Source organism: Schistocerca americana, chromosome 1 (assembly GCF_021461395.2).
Source record: "Schistocerca americana isolate TAMUIC-IGC-003095 chromosome 1, iqSchAmer2.1, whole genome shotgun sequence".
NCBI lineage: Eukaryota > Metazoa > Arthropoda > Insecta > Orthoptera > Acrididae > Schistocerca > Schistocerca americana.
Window position 1 is genome coordinate 43,262,444 of NC_060119.1, and position 24,411 is coordinate 43,286,854.

A 24,411-nucleotide genomic window follows, 5' to 3' on the forward strand; every position below is an offset into this window, starting at 1 on the left:
TAACCATTCCCTCTCCTGTTTCACTCACAAGTGGAGTGTGGGGAAAAAAGTAATATCTATATGCCTCCATACGAGACCTAATCTTTCTTATTTTTTCTTTGTGCTCCTTACATGAAATGTACATTGGTAGTAGTAGAATCAGTCTACAGTCAGCATCATGAAGCATCTATACCTCAGTCATGTGTTGATTAAACCAACTAGTAACAAATCTAGCAGCATGCTTCTGGATGGTTTTGATGTCTTCATTTAGTCTGAGCTGGTTGGGATTCAAAACAGTCTAGAGGTAGTTAAGAATGGATCAGAGAAGTACTCTATATGTGGTCTCCTTTAGAGATGAACTACAGTTACTTGTTATTCTTCCAGCAAACATTTACCTTCTTTACTAGTGTACTTACGTGTTCATTCCATTTCATGTTGATTTGCAACATTAAGCCTAGATATTTAATTGATGTGTATTATGTGGCAAGAGACAGCTTTCACTACTGTAACAGTGCACCAATTACACCATTTTCTGCTGCGAGTTTAGACAGCTTCTCTTTATATGTGACTTATCCCAGATTTTCCCTGTGCTCTTTAAGCAGTTAATGAAACATGGAACTGAGCCTGACACATAAAAAAACACACTCTAGTTAAATCTCTTATATTTCATGTATATCACCACCCTCCTTAGTATGGATAAGAACTGTGAAGCCATTGCCCTGGAGCTGTGAGCGAAGGGTCACCAACTTGGCTAGAATCTGAACACAGTGATCAGTCATGCAGCTTGAGGTTGTTGCAAATGGGATTTACAGTGGGGTGGGGGGTCAAACGAGGGGATCTGTGTGATATCCAGCATGAGACATGTGTCCCCCAATCAGTCCACTACTGTGGCCACCCTGTGTGCTGCCTGCACTGAGATTGACCCCTCACCTGTAGTCGAGTGGGAGACAGTTCCGAGGTGATGCAGGCAGCAAGAATCTTTCTGAGAAGCAAATTAGAGGGTTACCCTGTTCCAGAGAATGCCTCTTGGTCTGCAAAGTCTGTGAATTTACAGATGGCAGGATTACTGGTAATTGTGAGGTCCCACACAATGGGGACATTTTACAGATATGGCTACCAAGAATTGGAAGCAATCCATTGTGCGTATCAAGAGGAGTCATTCCAGATGTGGCAAGGTTGCTTCCAGATGCCACAAAGAGCACAGGGTGCAGCTAACTGCAGGTGGTGGCTCATGTCAGAACAAAATATGTGTGTTGTTTTGGATCATAAGAGATTCTGTGTGTTTTCGAGTGGCTAACTGAAACAGTAAAGACTTCCAGTCTTGGTTGTGAGATGAAGGCAGAGCTCACCATCTGTAGCATCATCAACATATCTGACTGTGATCCTTTCATTCAGTGCCTCCAATTGTCTCGCTACCACAGGCTGAGACAGTTCTGAGGCTGTGTAGGCTGCAGATTCCTCGACTTGCAGCATCAAGTAGTGTGATTCTGGGTGTTGCTTAACAGCTCTGGAGTCCACTATATATGGGAGGCAACAACACAAGTAGCAGGGGCTGTGTGGTGGAAACTGGGTGAATTTTAAGGGCAGAGGGTCTTGGGAAACTACAGAGTAGGCATCAGTCTAAAAGGGTGCAGTGGAAACACAGGATGAAGGTAGACCTAACAACACTTGATAATGAGCTGTAAACTGTCACAGCTGTGTCAGTAAAGAACTAGAGCTCCAAGTGCTAAAAGGAGGCACTGAAGCTCAAAACACTATTGGTATACAATGCTGGCTAGAGCAAGTAGTTTCGGATGCAATTTTTATGAATGATTTAACTAGGTTCAGTAAGGATAGATTAAATAAGTTGGTAGTGGAGTATTTACTGCTGTCAGAAGTAGTTTAACCACTACCCATACTTACAGACAGGAACTATGTACTCCAATTTTGCTGAAAGGTATAGTTGATAACTGGAATAAATTAATAATTTGCTCCTTTTAGGGACACCCTGGCTCAAATGATACAGCTACTGAAATGTTCAAAGAAAACTTAATTCAGATAGGTACCCCACTCATACCATTATAGCTGGTTATGAGTTCCATCTTCCCTTAAAATACTCCTGAAGATACTTGTTTAAAGTGGTAGGCATAAAAAACAAAATCATACTGAACACTTTCTCAGAAAATTATGTTGAACAATTAGTTCAGCAGCCCACTCAAAGTGCAAATGGTTGTCAAACCATGACCCCTTAGCAACACATAACCCTGAGCAAATAATAGAGAGTGTCATGACTCATATTGGGATTAGTGACCACAATATTGTTTTAGAGAGACTCAATACATCCAAACCCACCACAAAGTAGCAAAAAATACATCTATTTATAAAATGCAAATAAAAATTATGTTGACACCTTTCTGAGTAACATTTTCCACATGTTCCAATCTGACTATATAAGCACACACTAGGTGTAGTTTGGATTCAAAAAAATAGTATTGACGACAGTTGAGAAATATATACCAAATTAATTAGTGTTAGTGGTCTTCCATTGTATACAAAACAGGTCAGAACACTGTTGCAGAAGGAATAAAGAAAAGCACATCAAACTTAAAAGCATAGATAATCCTCAAGATCGGCAAAGTTTTAAAGGAGTTCGAGATTTTGCATTAACTTCAATGTGAGCTGCCTTTAATAGTTTTTACAATGAAATCCTACAGAAAGCCCACAGAGATTCTGTTCATATCAAAAGTACGCTACTAGTACAATGCAATCAATACCTTCGATCCATGATAACAATGGTGGTGTTGCTGATGAAGTGCTACTAAACAAGGTTTTCGAAAATTCCTTTACCAAAGAAGATTAAGTAAATATTCCAGAACTTGAATTGAGAACAACTGCTAATATGAGTAAACTGGAAATAGATATATTTGCTATAGTGCAGCAGCTTATCTAATCACTTAATAAAGGCAAGGCCTCTAGTCCAGAATGTACACAAATCAGGCTCCTTTCCAAGTCACCTGATGCAACAGCCCATTATTTACCATCACACTTACCAATCATATGCAACTGCTCACTTGACGACAGATCCATACCTGAGGTCTGGAAGGTAGCACAAGTCACACATGTAGCCAATAAAGGAAATAGGAGTGATCTGCTCAAATACAGCTACGTATCACTGACATTGACTCGCATTAGGATTTTAGAACATATACTGCATTTGACCATTATGAATTACCTCAAAGAAAATGATTTATTGACAAATGTCCAACACAGATTCAGAAAATACTGTTCTTGTGAAACACGGCTAGTTCTTTATTCACACGAAGTAATGAGTGCTATTGACAAGTGATGTCCAACTGATTCCATATTTGTAGATGTCCAGTTAGTTTTTGACACCATTCCTAACACGCAACTTCTAATAAAACTGTGTGCTTTTGGAGTATTATCTCAATTGCACAGTGGGATTTGTGATATCCTGTTCATAGTAACTGACAGAAAGTCATTGAGTAAAACACAAGTATTATCTGACATTCTGTCATTCACCAAAGAAGTGTTACAGCCCCTCTCCAGTTCCTGAACTACATAAATGGTTTAGGAGACAATCTGGGCAGCCCTCTGGAAGTTGTCAGATGAGCAAACCCAACTGCTAAATAATTTAGACACCTTACCTGTATGGTGCAAAAAATGGCAATTGTCTTTCAGTAAGGAAAAGTGTGATATTATCTGCATGAGTACAGAAAGAAACCCACTGAATTTCGGTTACATGATAAATCACACAAATCCATAGGCTGTAAATTCAACTAAATACTTAGGGATTAGGATCACGAATAACTGCTGTGGTGAATACAAGCCAAAGAGGGTGGTTTATTGGCAGCACACTTAAGAGGATACAATGGGTCTACTAAAGACTCTGCTTGTACTGCACTTGTCGGCCCTCTCCTGTAGTACCAGTGTGTGGTGTTGGACCCACATCGGATAGGATTAATGGAGAATATTGAAATAGTTCAAAGAACAGCAGCTTATTGTAGGACCACAGGGGAAACGGTTCCACAGGTATGATACACAAATTAGAGTGTCAATCATTAAAACAAAGACAGTTTTTGCTGCAGCAAGATTCTCTTATGAAATTTATATCACCTATTTTCTTCTCAGTGTGTGAAAACATTTCTCTGGCACCCAGCTACATAAGGAGAAATGATCATTATAATAAAATAAGATAAACAGAGCTTCCATGGATATTTACCCACATTAACATACAATATTTTTGCATGTTGACCAAGCTGCCATTCATTACACCAAAGAGAACTTCACTCTAAGTCAACCTGTATCCTCCTAAAGCCATTGAATGATGATACTTTTCAGTATCTACAGCATCATCAGCGAACAGTACACTACTTACAGTGATCGAATGGCAAAGCAGCTGAAGACTTTGCCAGAAATGTAGAAGCACATAAAACTATCTTATTTGCTGATGATTTGACAGTTCTAAAAAAATGCGAAAACAGCAAGGAGCTGCAATGTGCTGTTAATTGTTCCATAAATCATATCAGTGGTCTGGTGAACAGCATTCACTAATTTACAAAATAAAAGTAAGACCCTGGTTATGTGAATTACTCTACTTTTGTGCACATAATTCACTGTGCACTTTATCATCCTCATGGAAAGCTGTCAAAGTGTCCGTGAAAGAAATGTTCATGGTGTTTGTATCAGTGGGAAGGTGTTTCAAATTGTCTCACAACCACTCTGCACATTTAATCCATGTACATGGTTTTATGTCCTATGATCCATGCATCACTGCAGTAGTTAACAAACTTCTACTACCTTGAAAAGTAACCAGTCTATGGGTGCAAAACTCTAAATCAAAACTACCACAGCTGATAATCTTGGTAGTGACCTGATCTGAGTTTTGAAACTCAGATCCCCCCAAATAATTACAACTCTAGCAAGAACAAACAGGCTGTGGCAATAACTACCCCAGGTCTTATCCAACCCACCGCCACCTTTGGTGGTATTTGTGGGCATTCATGCTGGGGGTAGCCCACACCCACATTCTAAAACGCCATGCCTAGACATCCTGGATCCACTAATGAAATCAGACCTTCTTACTCACACTGAAAATATCTGTTACTTGTATCAACCCACTAGTCAGGATGGGTGGACTGCAGTGAGCAGTATTAATAATGAACAGGACTTTCATTCACAGGGCTAACAAATTTGTAAAGTAAAGATGTAGTGTAGGAGAAGGAAGATCCTTCCACAACTGGGGACTGCTTTTATCACAATCCATAAAATAAAGGATTCAGTTATTGACTTCTAATCACCCAATAAACAGGTGACCCGACTAACCCTTCAGTGCTCAGATGGGATCTACACTGTAGTATTCATGCACCCATCAGTGATGATAATAAATGAAACCTGGAAATCACTGACAAGGAAATCACTCGCAATCTGTAATTACATGGAACAAAATTTACGGAGGAAATATATGCAGATAGGGGATATGCATTAATATATGCATCTCAGGGAGAAAAATCTGCTCACAATATCTAGTGTAAGCACGTAATGCAGATAAAACTGCACTGATATTAGTAACTCAGGACTTAATACATTGAAGAAAGCCACTATACAATTGGCCAGACATTATTATGAAACTAACTTTGTTGCCAAATCATTTACTTACATAATGATGAATGACATTACCATTCACCAAAATAACACTGTTTCAGTAACAGGTCTTCAAGATAACTCAGACACTGAGATACTGAAGATTCAGCTGAATATCCAGACACAATCCTAGAACCCAATACCAGATGCAAGTTGTATAACTAATGGCTTCTAGGAACTACAAAAATTTTATTTCCAGTATTTAACGTAGTGATTAAATGATGCCTTATTTTGTTAAATACAATTTTTTAAACTTTTAGCATACCATTATAGCTATTAACAATTAGATAATAGCAGGTATTACAATTAGAAACGGTGTGCTCATGAAGGCAAGGCAACTGATGGTGTGTAAATATGCAGACATTAGTCACTGAGTATTTCAAAACGAGTGCACTTATAGACTTCTGACAAACTTCCAGCATGTAAGCAAGAAAAAGTTGAAAAGGGTTTGAAATTATGCCTCAAGTCAAATTTTTACTGGTGACACATAAATTCATTTGCAAAGAAGTTGGAAGATTGAAGCAGTTTTATACTGGGGAATTTCATTCTTTAAAGAATCAGGGGCTTATTGGAACATTTATGAGAGCTGGAGGATAAGGTACAGAATTTCCACACGTAAATAACAGGAGCATATAAATATCACTACAATACCAGATTTGTATTCAAAATATGATCATCATCATCATCATCATCATCATCATATATTTGCATTAATAATTGTAACTTATAACAAACATTTTTGTTGTTTGTAAGAGAATAAAGGTACTAATACATTAGTTTGTTCATAACCTTTTCAGAGTGCCTATTCTACCATCAAGAAAGCACATGCGTGTTTCACATCCTTAATCACTGGAGAATGAAATGTAACAATCTAATTGAAATTAATTTAAATGCGTAAATTTTAGCCATGAACAGTAATTTCTGACATAGAGGTGTATCAAAAAATGTACTTGTGGAAAAGTTACAAAGAAAATAATTACAGAATCTTAATTACACTAATGTGTAGAAGTCTCTTAACTGGTAGGAACATTTTATATGATACAAATCTTCTGTAAATAGTAAATATAACAAGTGTATTGTTAACATTTAATACCTAAGTGTTTCTACACTATACAATTAGTATATAGACTAGAATTCACTCATGTGTTTAATATATAGGAACCTAGGTAATCATTGAAATGTGTAATTTATTTTAGGATGAGAGTTTTAATTGTTAATTAAGGAAATAATAATTTTTAACAAAGCTAAGGATTGTTTGGGATTGTTAAGGAAGTATAAAGATACTGCTTAAGCACATTATTAACATAGTTGTCCTACAGCAAAGTCATTCAAATAATGGAGATCAACAACGTGCAGGAGGAAATTGGCTAGAATGCGACATTGTCGATACACTGTACCTACTGTAAGGGAAAAGTACCCGTACATGTTTCAATATTATACCGCTGACAGCAACAATGTGCACTAACATGCACTGCAAAAAGAGTGCAGTAGCAATTGAGGGTGAGTGGTAGTGAGTACTGAAGTAGATGAAATCCACTGGGAAGTCATATACTGCAATGAAGGGTCAAACGGAGTAAGTAAGGAGATCCTACTGCATGATGTTAATGCAACATTGAATGAAGTAGAGCCTAACATTGATGATGCACCTCACATAATTGTAGATAATGGAATTAGTGCACAAAATTTGCAGAAAAGTGGATCCAAGCAAGGTGTACATCCTGTGTCCTTTATCCAACGCTTCAAACTTTAATTTTAGACAATTAGCCCAAACAAGGCTAAAAGAGATGTGCATCAGCCACATGAAATGTTAAGCACATATCTCAGACATTTGTGTATCCAAAAATTGTTTCAAATGTGAAGAATTTGAAACCAGATTCTTAAGTGAATTTTGGTCTTGAGAAAAACAATGTGATGTATAATAAAAAATTCCACCCTATGCTGGAGACAGAGTGCAAAATCAATGGCCAGAATGTGCCACAAGCCCCAATAGTTTTTTGAGAAGTTATGATTCAGTTAACTAAATAAAGTTTTGGAAATGGCCCACTCCAAAATGACAGTTGTGGGAAATGTGTCAGGAGTCACAATAAACATTAGCAAGTGCAAAAATGTCACTGATGTGAAAGAAGATATATAGACAGGGAAGAGAGAGTCATAAATACATTTTAATGCCTTTCGTAAAAGTCCAAATATGCGGAATTATTATGGACGCAACATTCATTTCGGTGAGGAGAACGGCAGCAATTTCAGAAAATCTACCTCCTTGGATACTCAATATTTCTTGTTAATCATGTGCATACTGCCATTGCTGTAAGCAAATAACAGTAAAGCCATTAGAGACCAGGCACTATTCAAGTCTAGAATTCAAAAGGATGAGTATGAGCAGAGTGTATTAATTACTGGACCACATAACATTGGTTTGGTTGTCAGAACTGACTGATCCTGAACAGGTTTGTGAATGCATTCTTTACACTTCATTTCTGTCAAATCAGAGTTAACTAGTGGAAGGAAGAGGAGATGTGAGAGTTTAAAGGTTCAGCGAGGGAGATGGTTAGCATGCTGCATTCGTAAATATGAGGTTATTCGTTACCCAAAAAGGGGGAACTGCAGCTTCAAATAATTCTGAGAGAGATGCTGGGCTGCAGGCAAATAATAATTAAGATCCTCTGACCAGTCCAATTAAAGGGATGTTGGACAATCAGGTAATTTAACAGTCAGATAGTGACTGTTCTAATACAATCCACACTGACAAAAAGGGATGGCAGTGTGCATTTATTTACTGATGCTCACGGTGAAATGATGTTGTTTACTGCACAATGTGATCAAGTAGAAGATGTAGATAGTAGAAAGCGTACAGCCCTTCTACGGAATGGAAGATGTTACCAGATTAAAAGAATGCCTTTCCATCTGTCAATACCATCAGCAGGCTTTTGTGTGTAAATTTAATGAATTTTTAATGGAATTACTTACATTCTTAACAGTATGTAGATGACACTCTAATTAGTACTGCAATGGAGGGGAACATTCAGTAATAGTATGCTATGTTCTTTAAGCATTTAGGAGAGCTCAAGTCATATTCAAGGTGTATAAATAAGAATTTGCAAATTCGTAAATTAAATTCCTCAGATATATAATTTCTTTGTATGGAATAGAACCTGATCTGACAAAAATGGAAGAAGTGAGAAATTTTCCTCCACCAAAGTGCTGTAGAGAACTAAAGCGACCACAGTTTCTGCAATTTCTAACATTGTTTCCATCCTTGATTTTGTTTATTTTCACCTGTCTATCTCTGTCTGGAAATGGAATAAGGAACATCAAGAACCATCTGAGTTAATTGACAACCTGCTGTGTGAGGCACCACTACTTCTTCATCCTGACTTAAGCTAAAAATTTTCCTTTGCTACAGATTCCATTTATTTTTCCCTTGGCTCCAAAAGGTATCAGTTAACTGAGGTTAACTGAGTCACAGAAAATTCTACTGTCACATTCGCAAGCCGTGCATGTGCTCACTATGAGAGGAAGTACACGGTTACAGGAAGAGACACAATTTCCACGCGAAAGTTTCACCGTTACTTATTGGGAAGACATTATCATTGGTTACCTATTTAGTAAGAATGAAAGTGTCCCACCATCTGTAACAACAAACAGCAGACCAACCCACTGGATGTCAGCATGTCAAGAGTGTGATTTTGAAATTCAGTACATACCAGTACAACAAACATAATGTACCAGATTATCAGAAGGCAACAAATGCATTAAAATTGTGCATCTCAGCAAGTGTAGAAGGTGAACATTTTTCAGGCAAATTTCTATATAATATCAGATGATGTTTGAAATCCTGGAGACGATTAAAAATACATGGTGATCTTGAAGCAGGTGGTAATTTAGATGCCAGTCTTTTTTTTTTTTTTTTTAAAAAAAAAAAAAACAACAAAAAGAAACAAGAAAGAGAGAGAGAGAGAGCCAATGACAATCACACACCACACACACACACACACACACACACACACACCTCCACAACCACCACCAAATCTTCAAAGTTCCCAATTGTTGTTGTTGTTGTGGTCTTCAGTCCTGAGACTGATTTGTTGTAGCTCTCCATGCTACCCTATCCTGTACAAGCTGCTTCATCTCCCAGTACTTACTGCAACCTACATCCTTCTGAATCTGCTTAGTGTATTCATCTCTTGGTCTCCCTCTATGATTTTTACACTCCACGCTGCCCTCCAATGCTAAATTTGTGATCCCTTGATGCCTCAGAACATGTCCTATTAACCAGCCCCTTCTTTTTGTCAAGTTTTGCCACAAACATCTCTTCTCCCCAATTCTATTCAATACTTCGTCATTAGTAATGTGATCTGTCCATCTAATCTTCAGCATTCTTCTGAAGCACCACATATCGAAAGCTTCTATTCTCTCCTTGTCTAAAATATTTATCATCCATGTATCACTTCCATACATGGCTACACTCCATACAAATACTTTCAGAAACGACTTCCTGACACTTAAATCTATACTTGATGTAGGCAAATTTCTCTTTTTCAAAAACGCTTTCCTTGCCATTGCCAGTCTACATTTTATATCTTCTCTACTTCGACCATCATCAGTTATTTTGCTCCCCAAATAGCAAAAATCCTTTTCTACTTTAAGTGTCTCATTTCCTAATCTAATTCCCTCAGCATCACCCAACTTAATTCGACTACATTCCATTAACCTCGTTTTGATTTTGTTGATATCCTCCTTTCAAGACACTGTCCATTCCGTTCAACTGCTCTTCCAAGTCCTTTGCTGTCTCTGATAGAATTCCAATGTCATCGGCGAACCTCAAAGTTTTTATTTCTTCTCCACAGATTTCAATACCTACTCCAAATTTTTCTTTTGTTTCCTTTACTGCTTGCTCAATATACAGATTGAATAACATCAGGGAGAGGCTACAATCCTGTCTCACTCCCTTCCCAACCACTGCCTCCCTTTCATGACTCTCCACTCTAATAACTGCCATCTGGTTTCTGTACAAATTTTTAATAGCCTTTTGCTCCCTGTATTTTACCCCTTCCACCTTTAGAATTTGAAAGAGAGTACTCCAGTCAACATTGTCAAAAGCTTTCTCTAAGTCTACAAACACTAGAAATGTAGGTTTGCCTTTCCTTAATCTAGCTTCTAAGATAAGTCGTAAGTTCAGTATTGCCTCACGTGTTCCAACTTTTCTACGGAATCCTAACTGATCTTCCCTGAGGTCGGCTTCTACCAGTTTTTTCCATTTGACTGTGAGGAATTCGTGTTAGTATTTTTAAGCTGTGACTTATTAAACTGACAGTTTGGTAATTTTCACATCTGTCAACACCTGCTTTCTTTCGGATCAGAATTATTATATTCCCCTTGAAGTCTGAGGGTATTTCGCCTGTCTCATATATCTTGCTCACCAGATGGTAGAGTTTTGTCAGGACTGGCTCTCCCAAGGCTACCAGTACTTGTAATGGAATGTTGTGTACTACCGGGGCCTAGTTTCGACTCAGGTCTTTCAGTGCTCTATCAAACTCTACATGCAGTATCGTATCTCCCATTTCATCTTCATCTACATACTCTTCCATTTCCATAATATTGTCCTCAAGTACATCGCCCTTGTACAGACCCTCTATATACTCCTTCCACCTTTCTGCTTTCCCTTCTTTGCTTAGAATTGGGTTTCCATCTGAGCTCTTGATATTCATACAAGTGTTTCTCTTTTCTCCAAAGGTCTCTTTAATTTTCCTGTTGGCAGTATCTACCTTACCCCTAGCCATCCCTGCTTAACCATTTTGCACTTCTTGTTGATCTCATTTTTGAGACGTTTGTATTCCTTTTTGCCTGCTTCATTTACTGCATTTTTATATTTTCTCCTTTCATCAAGTATATTCAATATTGCTTCTGTTACCCAAGGATTTCTATTAGCCCTCGTCTTTTTACCTACTTGATCCTCTGCTGCCTTCACTACTTCATCCCTCAGAGCCACCCATTCTTCTTCTACTGTACTTCTTTCCCCCATTCCTGTCAATTGTTCCCTTATGCTCTCCCTGAAACTCTGTACAACCTCTAGTTCTTTCAGTTTATCCCAGTCCCATCTCCTTAAAATCCCACCTTTTTGCAGTTTCTTCAGTTTTAATCTATAGTTCATAACCAATAGATTGTGGTCAGAGTCCACATCTGCCCCTGGAAATGTCTTACAATTTAAAACCTGGTTCCTAAATCTCTGTCTTACCATTATGTAATTAATCTGATACCTTTTAGTATCTCCAGGGTCCTTCCATGTATACAACCTTCTTTCATGATTCTTGAACCAAGTGTTAGCTATGATTAAGTTATGCTCTGTGCAAAATTCCACCAGGCAGCTTCCTCTTTCATTTCTTAGCCCCAATCCATATTCACCTACTACGTTTCTATTATGGACACACAACACTGTGATTCCAATACAACATTAATTTATTTCTCTCCAAGGAATGTACATTAATTCAAGGATAGTCAATATTTGCAGAGTGTCTATAATTACAAATATCAACCCGCGACACACCTCGCCACCCTTGTCAACTTCTAGAGGAATGACCAGTTGAACGGGGTGTGAAATTATGGATCCTTCTGAAGTTCATAAGGTTACAGTTCGTATTTTCCCATTTCTTCCTTCATGAAGATCTTCTATCCGTGCCTTCCTCCACGTGTGTCGTGGATGAACATCCTCGTGTAGAAGAACGACATTACCCAGCTGGAGTCTTCCTAAACCTGGCTTTGGATGATGAGTTTCATGGAAGTTTTTGAGCAGGATCAGATATTCTTTCTTCCACCTGTTCCAGAAGTGTTTTACCATCTTCTGCAGCCATTGAAATTTCTTGGACAAGTCCTTTCTAACTGGTGATTCTGGACCAGTAGGTAATGTTGTGAGTTGATCACCTACAAGGAAATGTGTGAGCGTCAGTGGCTCAGATTCCTCTCCCCCTTGCATAATTGGTCTAGAGTTTAGTGCTGCTTCTAAGCTGACCAGGCTACACAACTTCGTCCAACTGTGACTGTCCTAAAACTTTTCTCAGGCAGTGTTTGACGGATCCCACCATCCGTTCCCAGAATCCTGCCCACAAAGGCGCGTGTGGGGTGATGAATTTCCAAGTGATGGCTTGCTGGGCGACGTACTTGTGTGTCTTGCTTGCCATGAGAGCCTGCCAGAGCTCCTTCAGCTCTAAGTGCGTGGCATGTAAGGTAGTAACATTATCAGTGTAAATTCTGCTGGGCACTTCTCGTCTTCCGACAAACCTTTGTAGGGCTTGAAGAAATCTGTCAGTTGACATATCTGAGCATAGTTCCAGGTGTATGGCTTGTGTTGTTGTGCATGTGAATAGAACAATTTCCTTTTTCTTCGTAACATGTCCTTGTCTGACATTTAATGGACCAGCAAATTCAATACCTGTTACTGTAAATGGTTTCAGTGGTGAAAGTCGTTCAGCTGGTAATGGAGCCTCAGTTTGTTGAACAATGTGAGCTTTCACCATCTTAAAACGTAGGCAATGGTGTAGAACATGTTTAATTGCCTGTCAAGCTCTAAGGATCCAGAATTGTGTTCTCAGTTCAGATAACACTATGTTTACTCCAAGGTGATGCAAATGAATGTGAGTCTGCTGGATCAGTAAACATGTGAAATGATGATGTCCATCAAGAAGAATCAGGTGGTGTTGATCTCTGGTTAATTGTGCAAACTGAAGCCATCCACCGAGACGAATAAGACCATTATCCAAGAATGGGTTGTAGCGAGCTATCTGAGAATTATGTGGTAGAGGCATGTTGTTGTATAGTGCATGCAGTTCAAGCGCAAAATATTGCTGTTGAACAAGTTGAATCCAGTAAGTGCGTGCTTTGCCCAAATCTGGTGCCGTTAGTTCTCCAGATGTTCTGTTTTCTTTCAATAAGTGCTGTTTAAAGCAAAGTACCCACCCTGTAACTCTTAACAGCTTGAAATAGATACTGTACCATGTAGCTGTTAAAATAGGAATCGTTGTTTCTATCATGGAGACTTGGTCTGTTAATTTCTTCTTTTCTGGCAAGGAGTGCTCTTCTGTCTGTGTTCTGTTCTTTGTTAACCAAGCAGGTCCATGAAACCATACAGAAGCATGATGAAGTTTATCTGCTGTGGTACCTCTGGAGGTTAGATCAGCTGGATTTTCATCACCAGGGCAGTGCCTCCACTGTGACAGATTCGTTAGTCGTCGTATTTCCATAACGCGGTTTGACACAACGGTTTTCCATCGATTAGGGTCATGTTGTATCCATCCTAAGACTACAGTTGGGTCAGTCCACAATGTTGCACGACTTGCATTATAGCTCGTGTCCTTACAGAAATAATGAAGTAGTCTTGATCCAAGAAGTGTCACTAGAAGTTCCAGCCATAGAAGAGTTATTTTTTTTTTTTTTTTTATGGGAGCTAGTCGGTTTTTACATCAAACTAAATGGACTGATACCATATTTGTTGTGGTGCACCGTACATAAAGGACTGGTCCGTAGGCCTTTTCTGATGCGTCGCAAAAGACATGGATTTCAGGCTCAGTGTTTTCAGATACACCAACCCATCAGGGAATCTTTATGTGTGAACATGATGGCAATGTTGATACCCACATTTGCCAGCGTTTGCTAAGATCAAGGGGTAAAAGCTCATCCCACTCAATTCCTCTTGACCAAATTTCTTGAAAAATTATTTTTGCAGTGAGGGACACAGGCGACAACAAACCCAGTGGGTTATAGAATCTAGCAGTGTTTTGAAGTACTTCTCACTTAGTGGCAGGACGATTTATAACATTGTCGGTAACATTGTTGTGAGCAACACTGAGCATATCAGTCTGTGTGATCCAGTGGACTCCCAGTACCCCTGTATCTGTAGTGTTTATGACACCTTCTGATTGCCATATTCCAATCAGTTGGCTTGAATTTGTGGCCCACTTTGCCATTGGTAGACTGATCTGTCCCATGAGTTATGTAAACTCATAATATAAACTGATTATGGCATTGCCCTCTTTAGCACCCACTGCAAAATCATCCGTGTACATATTATCTTCAACAAGTAAAGCAGCTTGCGGAAAATTCGCTTTGTGCATTACAGCAAGTTCTTTCAGCGTGGCTGCAAGAAGAAACAGACTGCAGGTAAGTCCAAAAGGTAGCCGGGTGAAGCGGTATGTAATCCTTTCGTCAGTTGTAATATAGTTTCCTTGTTGATCTACGATTACTGTGTACCAAAAAAACCTCGTGAGATCTCTATCTTTCCTGTGAAGAACTAACTGTAGAAATGCTTGTTTGATATCGGCAATTAAGGCTACTCGATGTAAACAATATCTCAGTAATATTGAAAGAATGTCAGGAAGTAAATTAGGACCTATTTCTAAAGAGTCATTCAATGAACATGCATTGTGGTCGTGCGACGAACCATCAAATACAATCCTTCATTTGATGACACCTAACTTTTCTTTCTTTACTGCTTGATGTAGCTGATAAAATGTGTCATGCAATTTCTGTCCAGAAGGGGTGACTTCCACATGTTTCTTCTTGATGTGTTCTATCATTTGTGCCTTTTAAATTTGTTTCAGTCTTTTGTCCTTCATAAATTTTTTTCTCCAGTGAAGCAGATCTCTTCTCTGCTTGCTGAAGATTATTAGATAACATAATGTTGGGTTTTCTGGGGAAAAACACAACTCTTCTTTTGCCTTTGATGCAGTAGGATTTTGAGAAGTCTTGCAATAACGCCAATTCCGTCTGATTTAGAGTTGTTGTTTCATCTTCTGTGATTCCCATTGTTTCTAAATTCCAGAAACGTTGTAAAATATTGTCTGTTGTTGTCACTGTCTCTAAACTGATGTAGTTTGCTGTCACAAAGTTAGCCGTGGTGCTTGATTTGCTTCCACCAAGAATCCAACCTAGAATGGAAGGTACCAGAACAACTGATGACGTTAGTCGAATCGGAGGGGAATCTTTAATGATTTTCCAATAGTAATCTGCTCCGATAAGAATCTTGATGGGAAGATCTTCTGTAGCTTCCCTTAGGTCCGCAAACTGAACTCCTCATGTGCGTACAAGTTTTCTTAAATTGGAAGGCACAGTTGGGTGCGCGGAAAATGAGTATGTGCTTTCAAACGCAGTCATAGACGTCTTGGAATTAGTCCATGTACCCTGTAGTGTGAATTCTATGACTCTACGATGTGTTGAAGTTTGTGAGGGCATTTCAAAGGCGTTGACAGATAGATCACGATGTTCTATAGTTCTTAAACCTAGCTCATCAATCAGGAACTTTGAAATGAAGCTTGACTGACTACCGCTATCCAGAACGCAGCGAGTAAGTTTGCTTAATGCTGCGGGTCCACTGAGCCAAACTCGAGCTGTCTGAAGATAAGTAAAACCTACTGAACTTGTGTCAATTCTCCCTACAGATGTAGAGCTAATTTGCTGAGAAGATGAAGAATAGGCAGCAATGTCAGTACAGATAGCTTTGTGATGACTTTTTTTGCACTTAGAACATGAGACCTTGCCCTTCTCCCTGCAGTTTCTAGCAGTATGACCTCGGTTTAGACAAATAAAACAGCGATTATCTTGCTTTAGTTTATCAATACGTTGTTGGCTGTCAGTTACTATGCTGCAGTCTTGGGCCCAATGAGAGCGAGCTTTGCAAAATACGCAATATGGTTGTACCGGTACTTCTCGTTTAGGCTCACACGGATTTTTTGCTTGCTTTGAATTTATGTGAAGCACTGCTGCAGTGGGTGTGAAACTAGGAGATGAGTGATATTCTGTACGAATCTTTTATGCAGTTAAGTAGTTTCAGTACATCTCCTTCCGCTACTTTGGTTCTTCTAGGACGAATGACCCATTTCTAGCACATTTCAGTGGGAAATGCACGCAGAATTTTCGGAGTGAGAATTTTACCATATGCCACGACGCCTTTTACTAAGGCACACATTGCTTGAATATGACAGTTACATTCCAGGAATGTACTGTTAAGTGTTTCAGGTGTCGCTGACTGTACAGGCTTTAGTGCATGCAAATAATCGAGGTGCACCTGTATAATGCGATTGCTATCTCCGTATCTATTAAACAAAATTTTCTTTGTTTCTTCATATGTGTTAGCCGTTATAGGTATTCTATCTACTAGTAACTTCAGTTCGCCTGCCAGATGCCCTCGTAGGAAAACATATTTGTTTACTGTAGAAAGGGATGGGTCTTTATCAATGGTTGATTCAAATTGTTCCCAGAAGCGGGACCACATTTCGACATCTCCACAAAATGACTGAAGCTTAATTGCTGGTAGCTTGACAGAGTGGAATACAGTTGGTTGTGTGAGCACTGGTGGTGACATGATATTCATCTGCAACGTTGTGGCTGAAAGCTTGTAATCAATTGCTTTTGTAGCCTTCTGTATAGCACATTTGACTTTGTCTATACATTCCTCACAGCTCAGCACATCTGCATTGTATTCATCATCAGAGAGAAAATTATGAATAGCGTCATCTAATGAAATGAGCTTCTCTAGAGTTTCTTGAAGACGTTCCCTGTAATGTTCACAATCATCAAACGGACTTTCTGTGGTAAGAGCATCAACAGCCGCACAAAACCACATAGCATTAGTCCTCTCCCTAGTTCGCTTTCTTTTGAAGTTTGCTAACTGCATCTCTGATTCATCCTGCATTATGTCTTACTAAAGACGGCTGTTGTAAGATTGTTTACGAGTGCACTTGTGAATAGCTTAAACGTTTAACAAGCAGCATATGCACAAATGCAAGTGAACGAAAACCTTTCAATAAAACAAGCTACTCTGAGTGCAAGTTTCAGGCTTGCAATACAAAGCCTCAAAAATTGTTTTGAAGCAACCAGTTCATGCGGGAATGGACTTAGCTTGTGATGTGGTCCGACGTCGTCTCTTGTTTCCTACAGTGTGAATTAAGCTGTTAATTGTTGAAATCATGCAGGAAATCGCAATTTCTTCCCAGGTTTCAGCACCAATATATTACGGACACACACCACCGTGATTCCAATACAACATTAGTTTATTTCTCTCCAAGGAACGTACATCATGGAATATAAAACATTAGTTCAAGGATAATAAATATTTACAGAGTGTTTATAATTACAAATATCAACCCACAACAGTTTCCTTCTCTGCCTTTTCCTACTGTCGAATTCCAGTCACCCATGACTATTAAATTTTCATCTCCCTTCACTACCTGAATAATTTCTTTTATCTCATCATACGTTTCATCAATTTCTTCATCATCTGCAGAGCTAGTTGGCATATAAACTTGTACTACTGTAGTAGCCGATGGTCTTTGTCTATCTTGACCACAATAATGCATTCACTATGCTGTTTGTAGTAGCTTAACCACACTCCTATTTTTTTATTCATTATTAAACCTACTCCTGCATTACCCCTATTTGATTTTGTATTTATAGCCCTGTATTCACCTGACCAAAAGTCTTGTTCCTCCTGCCACCGAACCTCACTAATTCCCAATTAAGGAATGTAAAACGCGTAAATTCTAACCCCCCTCCCTCTCGTACACTCCTGGAAATTGAAATAAGAACACCGTGAATTCATTGTCCCAGGAAGGGGAAACTTTATTGACACATTCCTGGGGTCAGATACAACACATGATCACACTGACAGAACCACAGGCACATAGACACAGGCAACAGAGCATGCACAATGTCGGCACTAGTACAGTGTATATCCACCTTTCGCAGCAATGCAGGCTGCTATTCTCCCATGGAGACGATCGTAGAGATGCTGGATGTAGTCCTGTGGAACGGCTTGCCATGCCATTTCCACCTGGCGCCTCAGTTGGACCAGCGTTCGTGCTGGACGTGCAGACCACGTAAGACGACGCTTCATCCAGTCCCAAACATGCTCAATGGGGGACAGATCCGGAGATCTTGCTGGGCAGGGTAGTTGACTTACACCTTCTAGAGCACGTTGGGTGGCACGGGATACATGCGGACGTGCATTGTTCTGTTGGAACAGCAAGTTCCCTTGCCGGTCTAGGAATGGTAGATTGATGGGTTTGATGACGGTTTGGATGTACCGTGCACTATTCAGTGTCCCCTCGACGATCACCAGTGGTGTACGGCCAGTGTAGGAGATCGCTCCCCACACCATGATGCCGGGTGTTGGCCCTGTGTGCCTCGGTCGTATGCAGTCCTGATTGTGGCGCTCACCTGCACGGCGCCAAACACGCATACGACCATCATTGGCACCAAGGCAGAAGCGACTCTCATCGCTGAAGATGACACATCTCCATCCGTCCCTCCATTCACGCCTGTCACGACACCACTGGAGGCGGGCTGCACGATGTTGGGGCGTGAGCGGAAGACGGCCTAACAGTGTGCGGGACCGTAGCCCAGCTTCATGGAGATGGTTGCGAATGGTCCTCGCTGATACCCCAGGAGCAACAGTGTCCCTAATTTGCTGGGAAGTGGCGGTGCGGTCCCCTACGGCATTGCGTAGGATCCTACGGTCTTGGCGTGCATCCGTACATCGCTGCGGTCCGGTCCCAGGTCGATGGGCACGTGCACCTTCCGCCGACCACTGGTGACAACATCGATGTACTTGGAGACCTCACACCCCACGTGTTGAGCAATTCGGTGGTACGTCCACCCGGCCTCCCGCATGCCCACTATACGCCCTCACTGAAAGTCCGTCAACTGCACATACGGTTCACGTCCATGCTGTCGCGGCATGCTACCAGTGTTAAAGACTGCGATGGAGCTCCGTATGCCACGGCAAACTGGCTGACACTGACGGCGGTGGTGCACAAATGCTGCGCCGCTAGCGCCATTCAACGGCCAACACCGCGGTTCCTGGTGTGTCCGCTGTGCCGTGCGTGTGATCATTGGTTGTACAGCCCTCTCGCAGTGTCCGGAGCAAGTATGGTGGGTCTGACACACCGGTGTCAATGTGTTCTTTTTTCCATTTCCAGGAGTGTATTTTGAAACCTGGAAAAAGTATTAACATTTGTAGCCATCTCAATGGTGTTGACTTGTGCCATTACTGCAACCAGGTCACCGCTAGTACCTCCATTATTTAATGTAATTAGCAAGGTTTTATTTTTATGTTCATTCAAACAGAAATTCATGGACTAACATTTATAGGGTCGATAAATGAACAACATAGTATAAAACCAGCATAAGAAAAATAAAGATGATCTGCTGAGGAGCTATCACATTTTCAGTTTGTGCAAAATATAAAATGTATTTGTGTTAGGATCTTATCAATATGTACCCAAGAGGAAATGATGTTCAGTTATTAATATTGGAACAAGTATACTGTACACGTCTGCAGTAATTGGAAATCTGTATTGTATTTGGAATGGTTGTGGTGCATGTAGTAATTCTTGATAAAGGAGGTCAGTGACGTGAGATAGTTGAGACGGGAGCAGGCAGAACATGCAGTGTTGTATTTTGGTCACTGTTCTCAGCTGGGTAAGGTATTAAGAGCTTCAGTATATTATATTCCATCTGTGTGTGAATGTGTCCAATGTAGCAGCACCACATGCTGACGGTCATTTTAGTGCATCAGTTTGCAGCTTGCTAATGTGTATTTGTTTCAAATTAATACTGACTTTGGATACTGAACACTGGAGTTAGTCTGAATATAAATTCGTCAAAAATTATTAAATGTCAGGAATTTGTTCCTCTCAATGTCTGGAGCACTGCACAAGGACACTGGCACATGTTCAATGCTGCCCATGCATTCTCTGTTTCTTCTGACTGCTCTACTATTTCAAATAACATTTGTTATACTGTGTATAATATTAGCCTCTGTAGTTGTAGTGTACATCCCTTTCCTAATCATCTAGTTTAATATTTGATGTTTGTTTGTCTTTTGAAATTTAGTCATTGTCTTTTCCTTAAGCTGGGCCTTTACAATTCACATATTTCTTAAGGGCACAATGCAAGGGTGCACAACCAGACCCCTACATTTGAAGTAGAGCCACTAAAGCAAAATGTTTTACTCCATTGAAACTATATAGTTCCAGAGACCTCAAACACATATGATGTATATATGCAGACTGAAGTTCTTGAATGAAAAATTTTATGAATGGCATGAATTAAACATAGGTCTCCTGCTCATTAGGCAGATGTGCAAACCACTAAATTACACTAAAACAGTTGTTTTTCACCACTGCACTGACTATCCTAGCACAGTTCCCTCTTCAATCCAAATTCCCATTCATGCTGCAGCCCACTTGTTGTTCTCCAAAAACTAACAGCATTGCAGAGGCTCTCTAACTACACTGGAATAGCACCTCAGGGTGGAACGGAATCTAATTTGTTACCATCCAAAACCAATAAATTTGAGGAATTTGTACTACCAAAATTATAATGTGAAATTAGGCAAGTATAACTATACTTGTGTCCAAACAAAACCAATAGTTTGCACAACAACCTGACACCAGCCAGTGGCTGGAGGGCACACGGACTGCAAGCTCCAAGGCTGCCGTCTCCTCATCAGATCCTACCACTACAGCAGGTAAGCCCTCTTGTGTTCCAGTACTCTAAAGTAGTTGAAGAGAGAAAGAGAAAGAGAGAGAGAGAGAGAGAGAGAGAGAGAGAGAGAGAGAGAGAGAGAGAGAATCTTGGGAGAATCCACCTCATGATATCAGGGGAGCCACATCCTTCATCTCATCAGACTCAGAACCAATTTTGTCAATGTTCTTCCATTCCAAACAAAGGAAGAGGAACAAAAAATTGGTTATCAATAGAGGAAGCTAAAACAGCAGTTAGCAATGATGGACGCCATAATGAACAACATGACTCAAGACATTAAAATGTGCCTCCCATGAGTATGATCTTTTTTGGAGACAAAATATTTGTCATACAATTTGAGAGATCAGGAAAAACTTGCAGGAACAATACTGCAACTGTTTTCTGTTCAAACTCTTCCTACCTCACTAGGAAGTTTCAAGTGTTTTGGAATTACAGTTTTAATATGCACACTAGCACTTGGGTAGAACAGTGTGCTTACTCACTGGCTCTCTTGTGCCCCTCTGGTCGCAACCTTTAGGTTGATGCACAGGACCTTGGATGGGGAATTCACTACCATTATCCAGCCTCTTGCTTGCAAGTGTCCCATCTCCTGTCATGTCTTCCTTTCAGCCTACTGGTCACAACCAATGTAAGCTCATATCAAACAATATCATGCTCAGAAATTACAAACAATCAGATTTTCTAGAAGTCTTTCCCACTTCCTTGGATACATGGTTCAAAAGAAATGATAATTTCTGACAATTCAAGTAGTCACACAGAACTGATTATCATATATTTGACAAAGTTACTTGTAAGGCTAATGCACATGGTACTACCAAACTATTGGTTCAAGTGGCTCTGAGCACAAGGTCCCCTGGACTTAGAACTACTTAAACTTAACTAACCTAACACACATCCATGCCTGAGGCAGGATTCGGACCTGTGACTGTAGCAGTCACCTGGGTCCGGACTGAAGCACCTAGAATCGCTCGGCCACAGTGGCCAGCTAGCAAACTATTGCAAGGACATTATTCAAGCATTTCAAAGCCTTCTACAAGAATCGGATTTTGTTAACTTTGCTTCCTGGCTGAACATTGACTAGGTATTGAGGATACTCAAATGTCTGGCTTCAGCCATACTGACCAAATATAACAGAATCTCATTCAGTTATGAAATTTTCCATCTGATTGCCAGGGACTAGTGTTTTTGTACCCCACAAGGCATAATAATAATTATGGAAAATCAGTTTAGTATAAATAGCCATGACTAGGGGAGATCAGTGGCATACAAAGGTTTAAACATTGTTGACCCTAGACTGCTATGGATAGCATCTCTAACCACTACAGTTTTTTGACACACCCCTGTGACATGAAGCAAACTCTTCTGTGTACCTTCCTATTCGACAGCAAGCTACATGTGCCATAAATCAGGCATTGTTGTTACAATTAATGTCAAATTTTTGGGTGTTGGGATGTCTCAAAGACATACCACAGTGTTTGTGTGTCATGTTTATGTCGAACATTACCATTTCTCCTGAAGAGGAAGGCTAAACCTCCTATACAATGTTTTCTATGCAAGATAGATGTGAGTGTTCAAGAATGCATCTGTGAATTCTCAGATGAAAACGTTGATAACAATGATAATGACCTTGACTGCAATTATTTAGTGATCAGTACACTGATTTGGAGAAGGAAACTGAAAGTGAAGAAGATGTGATAGATGACAACAATGGAGAAGCATCTTCTTCAGTAAGAACAGAAAGATGCTTTTGATGGAGAAAACTAACATAAGAACAGGGCAACTCAACACTGTCTTTTAGCTGCCTCGACTGCAACTGATTCTGCAAAGTCTCAGAGTAAACTTGCTGTTTTGGAAACATGAGCCTCAGATACAAAAATACTCTTTTGAAAAACGAACAAGGACAACAAAAGCTGATGTTTTTCAAAGTGGAAAACAAGGTATCTGTGTCAACAGTGCAGTGATCTGATTTGGTTGCAGAATTGTAAGAGGGTCTGCGTGGAATGCATGCAAGCTGAAAGTGAATAAAATTTGCTTCAGGACCACAGAAGAATACATAAAGTAATTACTTTCTCCTTGATTTTCAAATTAAAAATTTGGCCAAATTTCTCCCTTGACAGAATTATAGAGTGGAATAACCAGTCTAAGGCTGAAATGATGATTGAATTTGGAATCAACTTTGAGTTTACTAATTTGTCTTAACTAAAACATGTTTCACCATGCACTTATGTTGCAAATATCTAATACTCTCTGCCTGATAATAATCTGTGAGTGAGTAGAGAGGTAAATATGTGCTGTTATTTTAGTAATACACAAAATAAAAATAAATTGCAAATTTTGCTGTGTTTTGGTTTTCAAAATGTTTCAATTTCTTTAACAATGTTGTATTTAAAATTCCCATAAAGTCTTTTCCCAAGAAGTGTAACAAACAACAGGAAGCCATGAAATCATAAATTCACCAAAAAAGTGGTTCTATACATAAAAAAATGAAAAGGCCATCTGACAGATCCCTGCACAGCAGTCATGTTCCTCTCAACATCCATAGTAGCTAAGGGTTAATGTTATCGGCAAACCTATGAAATCATTCTATGGAAGAAAGTCCCTCACCAGAATGATGAGTCAAGTGGTAACTGATTCAAGAGAGAGGGTAGAGGAGAGCAGATTTAGCAGTGCTGGTTTTGTACATCTTGCAGTTATATGGGGATTGTTGTCGGAAGTAAATCAGGCCTTGGTGGTTCACCCTGTCATTATTTTTGTTGATGAAGTCTTTCCCTCTCACATTCTTGATAATGAGTATCCTGTGAGACTGTTTAGTGTCTACAAGAAAGAGGGTGTCTTGCCAAACCAGTCAAAACCAATAATGGAAGTTAAGAGTAGTATTGTGGGGGAGGAGAAAAGTTTGAATGCAATACTTTGAACTACATGTGGCAATGACATAAGTATGCAGCCAGTTTTGTCACTGTTGTGCTTCTTATCACACACACAATCTTAAGGGTAAATTATTTGAGTGAACAACAAGCAGTATACAATTTCAGTGGTGGTAAAGTACAGCTGACAGCAAATGGTACCCTGTGTTGTTAAAGAACCTGCACCAAACCCGTATTTGGACTGAAGACAACAAGAACAAGATATGAAAATTGTATTTTGAGACAAGATATTATAACCAATCAATGAGCAGTCCTGATTGACACTTTGTTGCAGATTATAGGCGACACGTGCAGATTCCAAGTGAGCAAGGAAGGTGCCTCCACGTGTGCATTT